The following is a 24,080-nucleotide window of genomic DNA, read 5'->3' on the forward strand; positions in this document are numbered from 1 at the left end:
GGACAAGCAGATCTTTTGATTTGTATTTACCTGTGCTTTTTTCCTTTTCCCCTATTCCAAGCAAGAAGGATCCACCTCGCGAGTTTTTGGTAAAAGCACTGACATACTCCTTCAGTCGAAAGTCATCCCATATCGTTCTTGCTTTATTATAGTCCGATAATACCTTCCAGGTAACTTTGAGCTTGTTTTCAATGAAGCCTTTTAGCTGTAAATCACGTTTCTCTTGCAACTGAGGAATGGTTTCAAAATCACAATTGAACCTGAAATCAAGTTCTTCAGGAGGAATGTGACTGGAACCGTTTCGTTCGACAACAAACCGTTTCACCGTGGTTGGTAAAGGGTTTACAATTCCCCAGTCTAGACATATTTTGGTGTTGAAATCCGCTGTTGAAAATTCTGTGCCTTTTACGACATAAATACTGATGAAATCATGGAACTTAACGCATCCAGTGGCTTCGCTTAGCCTTTCTTTTTTATACACGCTTTCAAACATTCTCCCGTCTTCTATCATTCTGTACAGGGTATCATCTGCAAACTCGTCGAAAGCACCAACATAATTTTCATTTGGGATTAAACCTACAATTTGAACAAGTAAGTAACCACCATTAGAATTTCTTAGAGCTGAGACATATTTTGTGAGTTCTGTTAGTTTCAAATTCCGTTTCTCCCGTTTCTCAATTTTCTCTTTGTCACTTAATTTCTTGTCGATGCCATACAGATAGTGAACATGAATTCCCATGAACTGGATGTTCGGGCTGGTAGCCATTGTACCTCTGAATGACTCAACAGCTTCATTGCATCTGCCAATGTGCCTAGAACAGACAGAAAAGCAGTGACCAGATCTCTCACAACAAATTTCACTCATTATATTCATGGGTACTTTCCACTTGAATTTCCGTTGATTCACTTGCTTACACCATTCCAGATGCCAGACACCATTTCTGTCGGCGCTTGTCACATCAATGGGTTTGCTGACAGTCAAATAACTATGACGGAGTGGGTGAGTTTAGTTGCACGCAGTTTTAAAAATATTCCAGCAATACCATGGCCGAGGACACCAGAAATTGGTTTTACACATTGTAACCATGTGAGGAATCAAACCCGGGTCTTCGGTGCCTCAAGAGAACGCTTTAACCACTAGGCTACCTACCGCTCCCGCGACGAAGGAAAAGATTCACTTGGTACAAAACTGTGAACATGCATATATGTTCTGCTTTGACTGTTGGATAGATTACGTCCATATCGAATCAACTCGCACAACAGTAATACTCTTTCATAATATAACACTGCGTAAATATTGGCATGATGAGTCAGGTTTTACATTTGTAAGTAGTGGGAACATTGAAAACACCATTGCTGCATCAACCGAACGTTAATGTAATCATGATGAGTATGATGGTAACAGTTTATTGTTTGGAGTTTCTAACGAGTTGATCAGCAAGTTACAAAAGTTTCAGAACATTGTTGGCCGTATTGTAACAAGAAGCAAACCATCTTGTGACACATCACCCATTCTCCAATCTCTCCACTGGCTTCATATTCCTGAACGTATTAAATTCAAAATACTGACACTCACTAATCAGGCAATTCTGTACCTTATATGTCATCCGTATTGTATTCATAAGAGGCGTCACCACTTTACCGTCACCACGTCCATATCAGCTCAAGTGTATAAACACTTCCTCGTACTTGTATATATGCCTCTGTGCGTAACACTTCGATGTTAGAGCGAACACCTAAACGTCGCTTCCAATTTCAATTTAGATGGCGTTCATCCATCTTACCCTTATTTATAGGCTGTTTGGGTCAAAATGATACCGGTAAATCCTATTCTAACTCTAATTCGGTTTATGATCAAACATTCATTTCAACGCCGAATCTAATGAAAACGTCAGACCAACTCTGGAAACAAGTTTCATAACGTTTGTCCCCCAAACACAAGTGTTACAGTCCACACCTCAACGCCACTTCTAATTTCGACAGAGACAGCCTTCATCCATCGTACACTCATCTGCCCGTTGAATGTCTGATGCTTATAAGTGATGACTGTTGCATCTTAACCATTAATTATTGTGTGAGGTTTCCATACGTTGATTGTCTGGGGGCGGTGGGGTAGCCTAGTGGTTAAGGCGTTCGCTCGTCACGCCGAAGACCCGGTTTCGATTCCCCACATGGGTACAATGTGTTAAGCCCATTTCTGGTGTCCCCCGCCGTGATATTGCTGGAATATTGCTAAAAGCGGCGTAAAACCAAACTCACTCACTCACGTTGATTGTCTGATGCTTATAAGTGATGACTGTTGCATCTTAACCATTAATTATTGTGTGAGGTTTCTATACAATAGTCTACAACATTTGCAAAATCATTTGAGGCCCTGGATCTTATGACAATCACTGAGATATCGTCAACCCATCCTAGCTCGAATACCCGTGAAGATCCGGATTAGAATTGGTCTTCAGCAACCCACGCTTGTCGCCAGAGACTACTAACGGGATCGGGTGGTCAAGCTCGCTGACTTGTTTGACACATGTCATTGTAACCCAATTGCGTGGACCAGTGCTGATCCTGTTGATCACTGGATTGTCTGGCCCAGACATGATTATTTACATTGGATCATTGGTGGGTGCGGAGGTAGACAACAAACAATCAAACAAGATAAAACCCAACCCGAAACTACCCACGAATCAGTCATCTTGGAATGTTTCGTTGTACGTAAATCAACACATACTTACAGTTTACAAGCTGAATGGATGTCCTTTTCAGTCCTTTCAAGTTTCTCTCCACAATGTGTACACACGACCAAAGAATTCATTCCTCTGCAAGTAAGATTTGGATACCAATTACCATATGCATTGTAGATCCGTATGTGTCTTTAACGATCACAATTGCTTAAATACATAGGGACCATACTAATAATGCTGACATGTGATGCGGTGTCTTATTTCAGAAGATCGCTCGCTGTTACTCTTATTGAACATGGTTGCATTAAAGCGTGTTACCTGATAAACAAGACCACATCGATACTATTGGTCGCACAAAACGTTTTAATACGATAAGGAATAAAGTACATGCACACGCTCACATGTCATCCATGTCAACATGTAAGCTTTTCAATTGATCCCCAGTTATCTTATGAAACTGTTGAGCAATGATGGCGTGTTACATACTCCTCCTAAATCTGAACACCTCAGCGTTGGTCAAATGTGCTTTGCTAAGTGTATAGTCTTGAATATTTGTTTCTCTGTATAATTTTATCTTGAGGTCCCAGGAGAGACCAGCCCCTCAGTAGGAGATGAGTTAATTTCAAACTACGAGTAATATGGTACTAAAGTGTAATTTCAAACCGAGTTGTATTCGTCTCCAAGAAAGACATTGTACATGCGAATGTGATTCATTCCTCAAGTACGTACTAACAACATGTATAATCCCTATAATTTATGCGTTAAATATATCACTCACTGTGAATTGTATTGGTGCACGTACATCCTGTTAAAGGACATCGATACGTTCAGCCACGCAATAGGTCTCAAGACAGCTTCATTACCCGCCACTTACATACACATACAAGCATATTGCTTACACTGATAACACGCGATTCGTTTGTTTGTTTGTTTGCTTGCTTTTGTTGTTATAGCGCGGCACTCAGCAAAATTCCAGCAATACCCGGTTTGTAAATAATCGAGTCTTGACCAGACGATCCGGTGTAAAACAACATGAGCGTCGATGTACGAAAATTTATGGGTTATGGTGACATGTGCCAACCAAGTCAGCGAGCTTGACAACCCGATCCCGTTAGTCGCCTCTTACGACAAGCATGGGTTGCTGAAGTCCATTTCTGCACGACTGTTTTTTTTTGTAAGACACAAAGACTCAAAGCTGTGTCTATAAATTTAACTCGCTCATTTATTGGTTTAGTCAAACATTGCTGATATGGACGACTACAGACGCTAACCCATACGTCGATATCAATCGAGTTGTAATTTCAACTCCTGGGGTTTGCAATATAGAACAAACTTTATGGATATTGGGTTTGACAAACACAACAAGCCATACAACCGCTGACGCATGAGAACAATCAATCAGCAACATAAACACTGGCTAAGAAGAAACCCAATACACTTTGCCTTTTATGTATATCAAGTAGCGTAAATGGGTATAGGTAGACGGCATTGTGCAATCTCGATTGGCAGTGTGCCAAGGCATATTTCAATAGCGATTATATTACCGTGATAGGACCCTATTGTCCTATCAAAACCTGCAGCCAAGACATGCTCTAGTCGTGTATTGTTAATATGAGTTAAATCTTACACCGCTCACGAAAGTGTTTGTGTTTAAAAACTTCCTTGTTGAATGTTTCTGAATTACACTTCCCTGTTTCACCTTCTTTTGTAAATGTTCCTTGTATAAAGTTTGTCTATTATCCTTGTTAACCATTGATTTGGTCTGGTTATGTAAATAAATAGTAGTTTTCTTATTTATTACAGCGATAAAGAAACATTTCCTCAAATTCATACTTGGTTGACACATGTCATCGGTTCCCAATTGTGCAGATCGATGCTCATGCTGTTGATCACTGGATTGTCTGGTCCAGATTCGATTATTTACAGACCGCCGCCATATAGCTGGAATATTGCTGAGTGCGGCGTAAAACTAAACTCACTCACTCACTCGAATTCATATACACTAAGGATGACGGATGAAGTAGTTCAAACCATATATCAACACTGATGCCAATATACCGCGCCCTGCTGATCTATTCTCCATTTCGTTCACAACGCGTCGAAACACCAAAATGAAACGATTATAACACAGATATATACCTTTCAGGTCGAGTTCCCACACCCCTTCCTCAATCGACCCAGCACAAAACTGCACCTATCACATACGCACTGATACTTGATACACACAACATAACGAATATACAATACATCACATTCATACGTATACTTGATACACCCTTCACCAGGACACAGAAATGTTATTTCAATACTAAACCACGTTACGTTTGCCACACCCATAGTGTGCATACTTCAACCAGACAGTAGTGTAGGCCCACATCAGACAGCAAATTCGATATAGCTTATTCTCATCCATACTTGTTTTAGAGAGTACACGTGACCTATCACAGACAGGGATTAGCCTGAAACATCACAAACATGATCGATCGCATACAGGAACTACCACATGCTCACCCATACATGCAACACACAATGTAGTCAACTAATCACATGCTACTAATACACGCAATCATCTGACGTACTCCACACCAGCCACCCTCATCAGACCAATCACATGCTAGAACATACACGCTATCATCTGACGTACTCCACACCAGCCCCCCTTATCAGACCAATCACAAGCTAGTACATACACGCTATCATCTGACGTACTCCACACCAGCCCCCCTCCCCCCCCCTTATCAGACCAATCACATGTTAGTACATTCACGCTATCATCCGACGTTCTCCACCCCAGCCTCCCCTCCTCCCCTCATCAGACCAACACATGTTAGTACATACACGCTATCATCTGACGTACTCCACACCAGCCCCCCCATCAGACTAATCACATGCTTGTAAATACACGTTATCATCTGACGTATTCCACACCAGCCCCTCCCCCTCATCAGACCAATCACATGCTAGTACATACACGCCATCATCTGACGTACTCCACACCAGCCCCTCATCAGACCAATGACATGCTAGTACATACCGCTATCATCTGACGTACTCCACACCAACCCTCATCAGACCAATCACATGTTAGTACATTCACGCTATCATCTGACGTTCTTCACCCCAGCCCCCATCAGACCAATCACTTGCTAGTACATTCACGCTATCATCTGACGTTCTCCACACCAGTCCCCTCATCAGACCAATCACATGCTAGTACATACACGCTATCATCTGACGTATTCCCACACCAGCACCCCCTCCCCCATCATCAGACCAATCACATGCTAGTACATACACGCTATCATCTGACGTACTCCCCACCAGCCCCCCTCATCAGACCAATCACATGCTAGTACATACAAGCTATCATCTGACGTGCTCCACACGAAACCCCCCCCCCCATCAGACCAATCACATGCTAGTACATACACGCTATCATCTGACGTACTCCACACCAGCTCCCCTCATCATACCAATCTGATGCTAGTAAATACACACTATCATCTGACGTACTCCACACCAGCCCCTCTCACCAGACCAATCACATGCTAGTAAATACACGCTATCATCTGACGTACTCCACACCAGCCCTCCTCCTCCCATCATCAGACCAATCACATGCTAGTACATACACGCTATCATCTGACGTACTCCACACCAGCCTCACCCCCCCCCTCATCAGACCAATCACATGCTAGTACATACACGCTATCATCTGACGTACACCACACCAGCCCCAATCATCAGACCAATCACATGCTAGTACATACACGCTATCATCTGACGTACTCCACACCAGCCCCCTCATCAGACCAATCACATGCTAGTACATACACGCTATCATCTGACGTACTCCACACCAGCCCCTCATCAGACCAATCACATGCTAGTACATACACGCTATCATTTGACGTACTCCACACCAGCCCCCAGCCCCCCCCTCATCAGACCAATCACATGCTAGTAAATACACACTATCATCTGACGTACTCCACACCAGCCCCTCTCACCAGACCAATCACATGCTAGTACATACACGCCATCGTCTGACGTACTCCATACCAGCCCCCCTCATCAGATCAATCACATGCTAGTACATACACGCTATCCTCTGACGTACTCCACACCAGCCCCCTCATCAGACCAATCACATGCTAGTACATACACGCTATCCTCTGACGTACTCCACACCAGCCCCCCTCATCAGACCAATCACATGCTAGTAAATACACGCTATCATCTGACGTACTCCACACCAGCCCCCTCATCAGACCAATCACATGCTAGTACATACACGCTATCATCTGACGTACTCCACACCAGTCCCCTCATGAGACCAATCACATGCTAGTACATACACGCTATCATCTGACGTACTCCACACCAGCCCCCCCTCATCAGACCAATCACATGCTAGTAAATACACGCTATCATCTGACGTACTCCACACCAGCCCCCCTCATCAGACCAATCACATGCTAGTACATACACGCTATCGTCTGACGTACTCCATACCAGCCCCCCTCATCAGATCAATCACATGCTAGTACATACACGCTATCCTCTGACGTACTCCACACCAGCCCCTCATCAGACCAATCACATGCTAGTACATACACGCTATCATCTGACGTATTCCACACCAGCCCCCCTCATCAGACCAATCACATGCTAGTACAAACACGCTATCATCTGACGTACTCCACACCAGCCCCCTCATCAGACCAATCACATGCTAGTACATACACGCTATCATCTGACGTACTCCACACCAGCCCCAATCATCAGACCAATCACATGCTAGTACATACACGCTATCATCTGACGTACTCCACACCAGCCACCCTCATCAGACCAATCACATGCTAGTACATACACGCTATCATCTGACGTACTCCACACCCCCCTCATCAGACCAATCACATGCTAGTACATACACGCTATCATCTGACGTACTCCACACCAGCCCCCCTCATCAGACCAATCACATGTTAGTACATACACGCTTATCATCTGACGTACTCCACACCCTCCCCTCATCAGACCAATCACATGCTAGTACATACACGCTATCATCTGACGTACTCCACACCAGCCCCTCATCAGACCAATCACATGCTAGTACATACACGCTATCATCTGACGTACTCCACACCAGCTAGTCCCCTCATCAGACCAATCACATGCTAGTAAATACACGCTATCATCTGACGTACTCCACACCAGCCCCCCTCATCAGACCAATCACATGCTAGTACATACACGCTATCATCTGACGTACTCCACACCAGTCCCTCATCAGACCAATCACATGCTAGTACATACACGCTATCATCTGACGTACTACACACCAGCCCCCCTCATCAGACCAATCACATGCTAGTACATACACGCTATCATCTGACGTACTCCACACCAGCCCCCTCATCAGACCAATCACATGCTAGTACATACACGCTATCATCTGACGTACCCACACCAGCCCCTCATCAGACCAATCACATGCTAGTACATACACGCTATCATCTGACGTACTCCACACCAGCCCCCTCATCAGACCAATCACATGCTAGTACATACACGCTATCATCTGACGTACTCCACACCAGCCTCCCTCATCAGACCAATCACATGCTAGTACATACACGCTATCATCTGACGTACTCACACCAGCCCCTCCTCATCAGACCAATCACATGCTAGTACATACACGCTATCATCTGACGTACTCCACACCAGCCCCTCAGCCCTCATCAGACCAATCACATGCTAGTAAATACACGCTACTATCATCTGACGTACTCCACACCAGCCCCCTCTCATCAGACCAATCACATGCTAGTACATACACGCTATCATCTGACGTACTCTACACCAGCCCCCTCATCAGATCAATCACATGCTAGTACATACACGCTATCATCTGACGTACTCCACACCAGCCCCCCTCATCAGACCAATCACATGCTAGTACATACACGCTATCATCTGACGTATTCCACACCAGCCTCCCCTCCCCTCATCAGACCAATCACATGCTAGTACAAACACGCTATCATCTGACGTACTCCACACCAGCCCCCTCATCAGACCAATCACATGCTAGTACATACACGCTATCATCTGACGTACTCCACACCAGCCCCTCATCAGACCAATCACATGCTAGTAAATACACGCTATCATCTGACGTACTCCACACCAGCCCCCCTCCCCTCATCAGACCAATCACATGCTAGTACATACACGCTATCATCTGACGTACTCCACACCCTAACTCCCTTCATGAGACCAATCACATGCTAGTACATACACCGTATCATCTGACGTACCACACACCAGCCAGCCCCTCATCAGACCAATCACATGCTAGTAAATACACGCTATCATCTGACGTACTCCACACCAGCCCCTCATCAGACCAATCACATGCTAGTACATACACGCTATCATCTGACGTACTCCACACCAGCCCCTCATCAGACCAATCACATGCTAGTACATACACGCTATCATCTGACGTACTCCACACCAGTCCCCTCATCAGACCAATCACATGCTAGTAAATACACGCTATCATCTGACGTACTCCACACCAGCCCCCTCTCATCAGACCAATCACATGCTAGTACATACACGCTATCATCTGACGTACTCCACACCAGCCCCTCCTCATCAGACCAATCACATGCTAGTACATACACGCTATCATCTGACGTACTCCACACCAGCCCCCTCTCATCAGACCAATCACATGCTAGTACATACACGCTATCATCTGACGTACTCCACACCAGCCCCCTCATCAGACCAATCACATGCTAGTAAATACACGCTATCATCTGACGTATTCCACACCAGCCCCTCCCCCTCATCAGACCAATCACATGCTAGTACATACACGCTATCATCTGACGTACTCCACACCAGCCCCCTCATCAGACCAATCACATGCTAGTACATACACGCTATCATCTGACGTACTCCACACCAGCCCCCTCATCAGACCAATCACATGCTAGTACATACACGCTATCATCTGACGTACTCCACACCAGCCCCCCCCTCATCAGACCAATCACATGCTAGTACATACACGCTATCATCTGACGTACTCCACACCAGCCCCCTCATCAGACCAATCACATGCAGTACATACACGCTATACATCTGACGTACTCCACACCAGCCCTCTCATCAGACCAATCACATGTAGTATACACGCTATCATCTGACGTACTCCACACCAGCCCCTCATCAGACCAATCACATGCTAGTACATACACGCTATCATCTGACGTAGGCCCCACACCAGCCCCCCTCATCAGACCAATCACATGCTAGTACATACACGCTATCATCTGACGTACTCCACACCAGCCCCCTCATCAGACCAATCACATGCTAGTAAATACACGCTATCATCTGACGTACTCCACACCAGCCCCTCATCAGACCAATCACATGCTAGTACATACACGCTATCATCTGACGTACTCCACACCAGCCCCTCATCAGACCAATCACATGCTAGTACATACACCGTATCATCTGACGTACTCCACACCAGCCCCCTCATCAGACAATCACATGCTAGTACATACACGCTATCATCTGACGTACTCCACACCAGCCCCCTCATCAGACCAATCACATGCTAGTACATACACGCTATCATCTGACGTACTCCACACCAGCCCCCCCTCATCAGACCAATCACATGCTAGTACATACACGCTATCATCTGACGTACTCCACACCAGCCCCCTCATCAGACCAATCACATGCTAGTACATACACGCTATCATCTGACGTACTCCACACCAGTCCCCCTCATCAGACCAATCACATGCTAGTACATACACGCTATCATCTGACGTACCCACCAGCCCCAGCCCTCTCATCAGACCAATCACATGCTAGTACATACACGCTATCATCTGACGTACTCCACACCAGCACCCCTCATCAGACCAATCACATGCTAGTACATACACGCTATCATCTGACGTACTCCACACCACACCACCCCTCATCAGACCAATCACATGCTAGTACATACACGCTATCATCTGACGTATTCCACACCAGCCCCCTCCCCTCATCAGACCAATCACATGCTAGTACATACACGCTATCATCTGACGTACTCCACACCAGCCCCTCATCAGACCAATCACATGCTAGTACATACACGCTATCATCTGACGTACTCCACACCAGTCCCCCTCATCAGACCAATCACATGCTAGTACATACACGCTATCATCTGACGTACTACACACCAGCCCCCTCATCAGACCAATCACATGCTAGTAAATACACGCTATCATCTGACGTACTCCACACCAGCCCCCCTCATCAGACCAATCACATGCTAGTACATACACGCTATCATCTGACGTACTCCACACCAGCCCCCTCATCAGACCAATCACATGCTAGTACATACACGCGTTATCATCTGACGTACTCACACACCAGCCCCTCATCAGACCAATCACATGCTAGTACATACACGCTATCATCTGACGTACTCCACACCAGCGCCCCCTCCCCTCATCATCAGACCAATCACATGCTAGTACATACACGCTATCATCTGACGTACTCCACACCAGCCCCCTCATCAGACCAATCACATGCTAGTACATACACGCTATCATCTGACGTACTCCACACCAGCCCCCTCCCCTTCATCAGACCAATCACATGCTAGTACATACACACTATCATCTGACGTACTTCCACACCAGCACCCCTCTCATCAGACCAATCACATGCTAGTACATACACGCTATCATCTGACGTACTCTCACACAGCCCCCTCATCAGACCAATCACATGCTAGTACATACACGCTATCCTCTGACGTACTCCTCACACCAGCCCCTCATCAGACCAATCACATGCTAGTAAATACACGCTATCATCTGACGTACTCCACACCAGCCCCCTCATCAGACCAATCACATGCTAGTACATACACGCTATCATCTGACGTACTCCACACCAGCCCCCTCATCAGACCAATCACATGCTAGTACATACACGCTATCATCTGACGTACTCCACACCAGCCCCCCCCTCATCAGACCAATCACATGCTAGTACATACACGCTATCATCTGACGTACTCCACACCAGCCCCCCTCACCCCTCATCAGACCAATCACATGCTAGTACATACACGCTATCATCTGACGTACTCCACACCAGCCCCCCCCTCATCAGACCAATCACATGCTAGTACATACACGCTATCATCTGACGTACCCACACCAGCCCCTCATCAGACCAATCACATGCTAGTACATACACGCTATCATCTGACGTACTCCACACCAGCCCCTCATCAGACCAATCACATGCTAGTACATACACGCTATCATCTGACGTACTCCACACCAGCCCCCTCATCAGACCAATCACATGCTAGTACACGCTATCATTCTGACGTACTATCATCTGACGTACTCCACACCTGACGTACTCCACACCAGCCCTCATCAGACCAATCACATGCTAGTACATACACGCTATCATCTGACGTACTCCACACCAGTCCCCCTCATCAGACCAATCACATGCTAGTACATACACGCTATCATCTGACGTACTACACACCAGCCCCCCTCATCAGACCAATCACATGCTAGTACATACACGCTATCATCTGACGTACTCCACACCAGCCCCCTCATCAGACCAATCACATGCTAGTACATACACGCTATCATCTGACGTACTCCACACCAGCCCCCTCATCAGACCAATCACATGCTAGTACATACACGCTATCATCTGACGTACTCCACACCAGCCCCCTCATCAGACCAATCACATGCTAGTACATACACGCTATCATCTGACGTACTCCACACCAGCCCCTCATCAGACCAATCACATGCTAGTAAATACACGCTATCATCTGACGTACTCCACACCAGCCCCCCTCATCAGACCAATCACATGCTAGTACATACACGCTATCATCTGACGTACTCCACACCAAACCCCCTCATCAGACCAATCACATGCTAGTACATACACGCTATCATCTGACGTACCCACACCAGCCCCCTCATCAGACCAATCACATGCTAGTACATACACGCTATCATCTGACGTACTCCACACCAGCCCCCCTCATCAGACCAATCACATGCTAGTACATACACGCTATCATCTGACGTACTCCACACCAGTCCCCCTCATGAGACCAATCACATGCTAGTACATACACCGTATTACCTGACGTACTACACACCAGCCCCTCTCTTCAGACCACTCACATGCTAGTACATACACGCTATCATCTGACGTACTCCACACCAGCCCCCCTCATCAGACCAATCACATGCTAGTACATACACGCTATCATCTGACGTACTCCACACCAGCCCCCTCATCAGACCAATCACATGCTAGTACATACACGCCATCGTCTGACGTACTCCACACCAGCCCCCCTCATCAGATCAATCACATGCTAGTACATACACGCTATCATCTGACGTACTCCACACACCAGCCCCTCATCAGACCAATCACATGCTAGTACATACACGCTATCATCTGACGTACCTCCCACACCCCTCCCCTCATCAGACCAATCACATGCTAGTACATACACGCTATCATCTGACGTACCCACACACAGCCCCCTCATCAGACCAATCACATGCTAGTACATACACGCTATCATCTGACGTACCCACACCAGCCCCTCATCAGACCAATCACATGCTAGTACATACACGCTATCATCTGACGTACTCCACACCAGCCCCCTCATCAGACCAATCACATGCTAGTACATACACGCTATCATCTGACGTACTCCACACCAGCCCCTCATCAGACCAATCACATGCTAGTACATACACGCTATCATCTGACGTACTCCACACCAGCCCCCCCTCATCAGACCAATCACATGCTAGTACATACACGCTATCATCTGACGTACTCCACACCAGCCCCTCTCATCAGACCAATCACATGCTAGTACATACACGCTATCATCTGACGTACTCCACACCAGCCCCCCTCATCAGACCAATCACATGCTAGTACATACACGCTATCATCTGACGTACTCCACACCAGCCCCCTCATCAGACCAATCACATGCTAGTAAATACACGCTATCATCTGACGTACTCCACACCAGTCCCCCTCATCAGACCAATCACATGCTAGTACATACACGTTATCATCTGACGTACTCCACACCAGTCCCCTCATCAGACCAATCACATGCTAGTACATACACGCTATCATCTGACGTACTCCACACCAGCCCCTCTCATCAGACCAATCACATGCTAGTACATACACGCTATCATCTGACGTACTCCACACCAGCCCCCTCATCAGACCAATCACATGCTAGTACATACACGCTATCATCTGACGTACTCTCCACACCAGCCCCCCCTCATCAGACCAATCACATGCTAGTACATACACGCTATCATCTGACGTACTCCACACCAGCCCCCTCATCAGACCAATCACATGCTAGTAAATACACGCTATCATCTGACGTACTCCACACCAGCCCCTCATCAGACCAATCACATGCTAGTACATACACGCTATCATCTGACGTACTCCACACCAGCCCCCTCATCAGACCAATCACATGCTAGTACATACACGCTATCATCTGACGTACTCCACACCAGCCCCCCTCATCAGACCAATCACATGCTAGTACATACACGCTATCATCTGACGTACTCCACACCAGTCCCCTCATCAGACCAATCACATGCTAGTACATACACGCTATCATCTGACGTACTCCACACCAGCCCCCCCTCATCAGACCAATCACATGCTAGTACATACACGCTATCATCTGACGTACTCCACACCAGCCCCCTCATCAGACCAATCACATGCTAGTACATACACGCTATCATCTGACGTACCCACACCAGCCCCCTCATCAGACCAATCACATGCTAGTACATACACGCTATCATCTGACGTACTCCACACCAGACGTGTTCCACACCCCCTCATCAGACCAATCACATGCTAGTACATACACGCTATCATCTGACGTACTCCACACCAGCCCCAGCCCCTCCCCCTCATCAGACCAATCACATGCTAGTAAATACACGCTATCATCTGACGTACTCACACCACCAGCCCCCTCATCAGACCAATCACATGCTAGTACATACACGCTATCATCTGACGTACTCCACACCAGTCCCCTCATCAGATCAATCACATGCTAGTACATACACGCTATCATCTGACGTACTCCACACCAGCCCCCTCATCAGACCAATCACATGCTAGTAAATACACGCTATCATCTGACGTATTCCACACCAGCCCCTCCCCTCATCAGACCAATCACATGCTAGTACATACACGCTATCATCTGACGTACTCCACACCAGCCCCTCATCAGACCAATCACATGCTAGTACATACACGCTATCATCTGACGTACTCCACACCAGCCCCCCCTCATCAGACCAATCACATGCTAGTAAATACACGCTATCATCTGACGTACTCCACACCAGCCCCCTCATCAGACCAATCACATGCTAGTACATACACGCTATCATCTGACGTACTCCACACCAGCCCCCTCATCAGACCAATCACATGCTAGTACATACACGCTATCATCTGACGTACTCCACACCAGCCTCCTCCCCCTCATCAGACCAATCACATGCTAGTACATACACGCTATCATCTGACGTACTCCACACCAGCCCCCCCCTCATCAGACCAATCACATGCTAGTACATACACGCTATCATCTGACGTACTCCCACACCAGCCCCCCCCCTCATCAGACCAATCACATGCTAGTACATACACGCTATCATCTGACGTACTCCACACCAGCCCCCCCTCATCAGACCAATCACATGCTAGTACATACACGCTATCATCTGACGTACTCCACACCAGCCCCTCATCAGACCAATCACATGCTAGTACATACACGCTATCATCTGACGTACTCCACACCAGCCCCCTCATCAGACCAATCACATGCTAGTACATACACGCTATCATCTGACGTACTCCACACCAGCCCCCCCTCATCAGACCAATCACATGCTAGTACATACACGCTATCATCTGACGTACTCCACACCAGCCCCCTCATCAGACCAATCACATGCTAGTACATACACGCTATATCATCTGACGTACTCCACACCAGCCCCCTCATCAGACCAATCACATGCTAGTACATACACGCTATCATCTGACGTACTCCACACCAGCCCCCCTCATCAGACCAATCACATGCTAGTACATACACGCTATCATCTGACGTACTCCACACCAGCCCCCAGCCCCCTCATCAGACCAATCACATGCTAGTACATACACGCTATCATCTGACGTACTCCACACCAGCCCCCTCATCAGACCAATCACATGCTAGTACATACACGCTATCATCTGACGTACTCCACACCAGCCCCCTCATCAGACCAATCACATGCTAGTACATACACGCTATCATCTGACGTACTCCACACCAGCCCCCCTCATCAGACCAATCACATGCTAGTACATACACGCTATCATCTGACGTACTCCACACCAGCCCCCTCATCAGACCAATCACATGCTAGTACATACACGCTATCATCTGACGTACTCCACACCAGTCCCCTCATCAGACCAATCACATGCTAGTACATACACGCTATCATCTGACGTACTCCACACCAGCCCCTCATCAGACCAATCACATGCTAGTACATACACGCTATCATCTGACGTACTCTACACCAGCCCCCCCCCTCATCAGACCAATCACATGCTAGTACATACACGCTATCATCTGACGTACTCCACACCAGCCCCCCTCATCAGACCAATCACATGCTAGTACATACACGCTATCATCTGACGTACTCCACACCAGCCCCCTCATCAGACCAATCACATGCTAGTACATACACGCTATCATCTGACGTACTCCACACCAGCCCCCTCATCAGACCAATCACATGCTAGTACATACACGCTATCATCTGACGTACTCCACACCAGCCCCCCTCTCATCAGACCAATCACATGCTAGTACATACACGCTATCATCTGACGTACTCCACACCAGCCCCCCTCATCAGACCAATCACATGCTAGTACATACACGCTATCATCTGACGTACTCCACACCAGCCCCCTCATCAGACCAATCACATGCTAGTACATACACGCTATCATCTGACGTACTCCACACCAGCCCCCTCATCAGACCAATCACATGCTAGTACATACACGCTATCATCTGACGTACTCCTCCCCCATCACATGCTAGTACATACACGCCCTGACGTACCCACATCAGTCCCTCATCAGACCAATCACATGCTAGTACATACACGCTATCATCTGACGTACTCCACACCAGCCCCCTCATCAGACCAATCACATGCTAGTACATACACGCTATCATCTGACGTACTCCACACCAGCCCCTCATCAGACCAATCACATGCTAGTACATACACGCTATCATCTGACGTACTCCACACCAGCCCCTCATCAGACCAATCACATGCTAGTACATACACGCTATCATCTGACGTACTCCACACCAGGCCTGCAGCTCCCCTCATCAGACCAATCACATGCTAGTACATACACGCTATCATCTGACGTACTCCACACCAGCCCCCCTCATCAGACCAATCACATGCTAGTACATACACGCTATCATCTGACGTACTCCACACCCCAGCCCCCCCTCATCAGACCAATCACATGCTAGTACATACACGCTATCATCTGACGTACTCCACACCAGCCCCTCATCAGACCAATCACATGCTAGTACATACACGCTATCATCTGACGTACTCCTACACCAGCCCCTCATCAGACCAATCACATGCTAGTACATACACGCTATCATCTGACGTACTCACACCAGCCCCTCATCAGACCAATCACATGCTAGTACATACACGCTATCATCTGACGTACTCCACACCATCCCCCTCATCAGACCAATCACATGCTAGTACATACACGCTATCATCTGACGTACTCCACACCAGTCCCCCTCATCAGACCAATCACATGCTAGTACATACACGCTATACAAATGTCATCTGACGTACTCCACACCAGCTTCCCCCCCCCTCATCAGACCAATCACATGCTAGTACATACACGCTATCATCTGACGTACTCCACACCAGCCCCAGCCCTCCCCCTCATCAGACCAATCACATGCTAGTACATACACGCTATCATCTGACGTACTCCACACCAGCCCCTCATCAGACCAATCACATGCTAGTACATACACGCTATCATCTGACGTACTCCACACCACCCCCCCTCATCAGACCAATCACATGCTAGTACATACACGCTATCATCTGACGTACTCCACACACCAGCCCCCTCATCAGACCAATCACATGCTAGTACATACACGCTATCATCTGACGTACTCCACACCAGCCCCCTCATCAGACCAATCACATGCTAGTACATACACGCTATCATCTGACGTACTCCACACCAGCCCCCTCATCAGACCAATCACATGCTAGTACATACACGCTATCATCTGACGTACTCCACACCAGCCCCCTCATCAGACCAATCACATGCTAGTACATACACGCTATCATCTGACGTACTCCACACCAGCCCCCTCATCAGACCAATCACATGCTAGTACATACACGCTATCATCTGACGTACTCCACACCAGCCCCCCCTCATCAGACCAATCACATGCTAGTACATACACGCTATCATCTGACGTACTCCACACCAGCCCCTCATCAGACCAATCACATGCTAGTACATACACGCTATCATCTGACGTACTCCACACCAGCCCCCCCTCATCAGACCAATCACATGCTAGTACATACACGCTATCATCTGACGTACTCCACACCAGTCCCTCTCATCAGACCAATCACATGCTAGTACATACACGCTATCATCTGACGTACTCCACACCAGCCCCCCTCATCAGACCAATCACATCAGACCAATCACAGTACATACACGCTATCATCTGACGTACTCCACACCAGCCCCCTCATCAGACCAATCACATGCTAGTACATACACGCTATCATCTGACGTACTCCACACCAGCCCCCTCATCAGACCAATCACATGCTAGTACATACACGCTATCATCTGACGTACTCACACCAGCCCCCTCATCAGACCAATCACATGCTAGTACATACACGCTATCATCTGACGTACTCCACACCAGCCCCTCATCAGACCAATCACATGCTAGTACATACACGCTATCATCTGACGTACTCCACACCAGCCCCCTCATCAGACCAATCACATGCTAGTACATACACGCTATCATCTGACGTACTCCACACCAGCCCCCTCATCAGACCAATCACATGCTAGTACATACACGCTATCATCTGACGTACTCCACACCAGCCCCCTCATCAGACCAATCACATGCTAGTACATACACGCTATCATCTGACGTACTCCACACCAGCCCCCTCATCAGACCAATCACATGCTAGTACATACACGCTATCATCTGACGTACTCCACACCAGCCCCCCTCATATCAGACCAATCACATGCTAGTACATACACGCTATCATCTGACGTACTCCACACCAGCCCCCCCCTCATGAGACCAATCACATGCTAGTACATACACGCTATCATCTGACGTACTCCACACCAGTCCCCCTCATCAGACCAATCACATGCTAGTACATACACGCTATCATCTGACGTACTCCACACCAGCCCCTCATCAGACCAATCACATGCTAGTACATACACGCTATCATCTGACGTACTCCACACCACCCCAGCCCCCCTCATCAGACCAATCACATGCTAGTACATACACGCTATCATCTGACGTACTACCACACCAGCCCCCTCATCAGACCAATCACATGCTAGTACATACACGCTATCATCTGACGTACTCCACACCAGCCCCCCTCATCAGACCAATCACATGCTAGTACATACACGCTATCATCTGACGTACTCCACACCAGCCCCCTCATCAGACCAATCACATGCTAGTACATACACGCTATCATCTGACGTACTCCACACCAGCCCCCTCATCAGACCAATCACATGCTAGTACATACACGCTATCATCTGACGTACTCCACACCAGCCCCCCCCCCTCATCAGACCAATCACATGCTAGTACATACACGCTATCATCTGACGTACACACACCACGCCCCCCTCATCAGACCAATCACATGCTAGTACATACACGCTATCATCTGACGTACTCCACACCAGCCCCCTCTCCCCTCATCAGACCAATCACATGCTAGTACATACACGCTATCATCTGACGTACTCCACACCAGCCCTCCCCCTCATCAGACCAATCACATGCTAGTACATACACGCTATCATCTGACGTACTCCACACCAGCCCCCCTCATCAGACCAATCACATGCTAGTACATACACGCTATCATCTGACGTACTCCACACCAGCCCCTCATCAGACCAATCACATGCTAGTACATACACGCCATCATCTGACGTACTCCACACCAGCGCCCCCACCCCTCATCAGACCAATCACATGCTAGTACATACACGCTATCATCTGACGTACTCCACACCAGCACCCCCTCATCAGACCAATCACATGCTAGTACATACACGCTATCATCTGACGTACTCCACACCCCTCCCCCCTCATCAGACCAATCACATGCTAGTACATACACGCTATCATCTGACGTACTCCACACCAGTCCCCCCCTCATCAGACCAATCACATGCTAGTACATACACGCTATCATCTGACGTACTCCACACCAGCCCCCTCATCAGACCAATCACATGCTAGTACATACACGCTATCATCTGACGTAGCTCCACACCAGCCCCCTCATCAGACCAATCACATGCTAGTACATACACGCTATCATCTGACGTACTCCACACCAGCCCCCTCATCAGACCAATCACATGCTAGTACATACACGCTATCATCTGACGTACTTCCACACCAGCCCCCCCTCCCCCCTCATCAGACCAATCACATGCTAGTACATACACGCTATCATCTGACGTACTCCACACCAGCCCCCTCATCAGACCAATCACATGCTAGTACATACACGCTATCATCTGACGTACTCCACACCAGCCCCCTCATCAGACCAATCACATGCTAGTACATACACGCTATCATCTGACGTACTCCACACCAGCCCCCTCATCAGACCAATCACATGCTAGTACATACACGCTATCATCTGACGTACTCCACACCAGCCCCCTCATCAGACCAATCACATGCTAGTACATACACGCTATCATCTGACGTACTCCACACCAGCCCCCTCATCAGACCAATCACATGCTAGTACATACACGCTATCATCTGACGTACTCCACACCAGTCCCCCTCATGAGACCAATCACATGCTAGTACATACACGCTATCATCTGACGTACTCCACACCAGCCCCCCTCATCAGACCAATCACATGCTAGTAAATACACGCTATCATCTGACGTACTCCACACCAGCCCCCCTCATGAGACCAATCACATGCTAGTACATACACGCTATCATCTGACGTACTCCACACCAGTCCCCTCATCAGACCAATCACATGCTAGTACATACACGCTATCATCTGACGTACTCCACACCAGCCCCCCTCATCAGACCAATCACATGCTAGTACATACACTCTATCATCTGACGTACTCCCCACCAGCCCCGTAGGCCCCCCCGCCCACCTCATCAGACCAATCACATGCTGGTACATTGACGCTATCATCTGACGTACTCCACACCAGCCCCCCCTCATCAGACCAATCACAAGCTAGTACATACACGCTATCATCTGACGTACTCCACACCAGCCCCTCATCAGACCAATCACATGCTAGTACATACACGCTATCATCTGACGTACTCCACACCAGCCCCCTCATCAGACCAATCACATGCTAGTACATACACGCTATCATCTGACGTACTCCACACCAGCCCCCCTCATGAGACCAATCACATGCTAGTACATACACGCTATCATCTGACGTACTCCACACCAGCCCCCTCATCAGACCAATCACATGCTAGTGCATACACGCTATCATCTGACGTACTCCACACCAGCTCCCCAGCCCCCTCATCAGACCAATCACATGCTAGTAAATACACGCTATCATCTGACGTACTCCATACCAGCCCCCCTCCCCTCATCAGACCAATCACATGCTGGTACATTGACGCTATCATCTGACGTACTGCACACCAGCACCAGCCGCCCCCTCATCAGACCAATCACATGCTAGTAAATACACGCTATCATCTGACGTACTCCACACCAGCACCCCCTCATCAGACCAATCACATGCTAGTACATACACGCTATCATCTGACGTACTCCACACCAGCCCCCTCATCAGACCAATCACATGCTAGTACATACACGCTATCATCTGACGTACTCCACACCAGCCCCCATCATCAGACCAATCACATGCTAGTACATACACGCTATCATCTGACGTACTCCACACCAGTCCCCCTCATCAGACCAATCACATGCTAGTACATACTCGCTATCATCTGACGTACTACACACCAGTGGCCCCTCATCAGACCAATCACATGCTAGTGCATACACGCTATCATCTGACGTACTACACACCAGCCCCCTCATCAGACCAATCACATGCTAGTACATACACGCTATCATCTGACGTACTCCACACCAGCTCCCCTCATCAGACCAATCACATGTTAGTACATACACGCTATCATCTGACGTACTCCACACCAGCCCCTCATCAGACCAATCACATGCTAGTACATACACGCTTACATCTGACGTACTACACACACCAGCCCCTCTTCAGACCAATCACATGCTAGTACATACACTCTATCATCTGACGTACTCCACACCAGCCCCCTCATCAGACCAATCACATGCTAGTACATACACGCTATCATCTGACGTACTCCACACCAGCCCCCTCATCAGACCAATCACATGCTAGTACATACACGCTATCATCTGACGTACTCCACACCAGCCCCCATCATCAGACCAATCACATGCTAGTACATACACGCTATCATCTGACGTACTCCACACCAGCCCCCTCATCAGACCAATCACATGCTAGTACATACACGCTATCATCTGACGTACTCCACACCAGCCCCCATCATCAGACCAATCACATGCTAGTAAATAAACGCTCTCATCTGACGTACTCCACACCAGCCCCCTTCATCAGACCAATCACATGCTAGTAAATACACGCTATCATCTGACGTACTCCACACCAGCCCCCCTCATCAGACCAATCACATGCTAGTAAATACACACTATCATCTGACGTACTCCACACCAGACCTCCTCATCAGACGAATCCTCAGAAACCTTACCTCATACCAGACACAGTAAACATGATTTTACGCAGAGATGCCTCTGTAAACCCTTCCCTAGCCTTGCTCCAATGCTTTACTGAATGCTAAACCCATGGATGTATACTTTTGTTTATAATTCTATCCTTCGAAGAGGCAAGTCAAGATAAGCGATATTAATATTATTTAAACTATTAATTTTATACCTTAGAGACATGTGCAAGTCTATTCCTTCCCATTCTCTCTCTCTGTCTGTCTGTCTCTCTCTCTCATTCTCTCTCTCTCTCTCACACACACACACGCAAACAAACAAACAAACATCACAGGTGATCCTGCCATATACATACCCAGGTGACCAAACTTCACAGCAGACACCCCTTCCAGTTCGTTCTCTCTCTGTCTCTCTCTCTCTCTCTCTCTCTCTCTCTCTCTCTCTCTCTCTCTCTCTCTCTCTCTCTCTCTCTCTCTCACACACACACACAAACAACACATGTGACCCTGCCATATACTTACCTCAGATGACCAAACTTTACAGCAGACACCACACTTGATTTTACATATACATGCCTCGGTTGCCCAACCCCTCACAAGGAAGCACAAATGATCCAACCCTTAGTATCCACTTCCCGGATCTCAAACACGACATTGTGCAAGCATACTCTGAATTGTTCAACACAATTCTGGTTGACAGTTTAGTGGCGCAATCCTGTGTTTCACTAATTTCATTGACACAATTCTCATTCTAAAACACATATCTCCCACGAGACGAGATAACACCATGACCATGTTAGAAACCAATACACGCACACAAGCACATGTTATTTATACATCAAGACAGCAGGTTCCATCAATGAGAGATCCCGTCTCATACCTGAACTGCGAAAGCGTTTCAACATTCACATGCGATCCCAATTAAATGCAATATTTTGTATCATAAGGTGAATATTCCCTGTCTCAATGTGTTCAATATCGAT

At 47.6% G+C, this 24,080-nt stretch overlaps 1 long non-coding RNA gene across 2 annotated transcripts in view; it reads right to left on the bottom strand.

Annotated features, from left to right (window-relative positions):
- Window positions 1-282: 282 nt before the first annotated feature.
- Window positions 283-24,080, bottom strand: part of LOC124283676 — a 29,248-nt gene continuing 5,450 nt past the window's right edge. For both annotated transcript variants that reach the window (XR_006900382.1, XR_006900381.1), the window contains 2 exons: window positions 2,733-2,816; window positions 283-812 (listed from right to left, as the gene is read on the bottom strand). This is a non-coding gene — a long non-coding RNA (uncharacterized LOC124283676). The remainder of the gene's footprint in view (window positions 813-2,732; window positions 2,817-24,080) is intronic.

Source organism: Haliotis rubra, unplaced genomic scaffold (genome assembly GCF_003918875.1).
Source record: "Haliotis rubra isolate DU_JTF1 unplaced genomic scaffold, ASM391887v1 Scf1094, whole genome shotgun sequence".
Lineage (NCBI taxonomy): Eukaryota > Metazoa > Mollusca > Gastropoda > Lepetellida > Haliotidae > Haliotis > Haliotis rubra.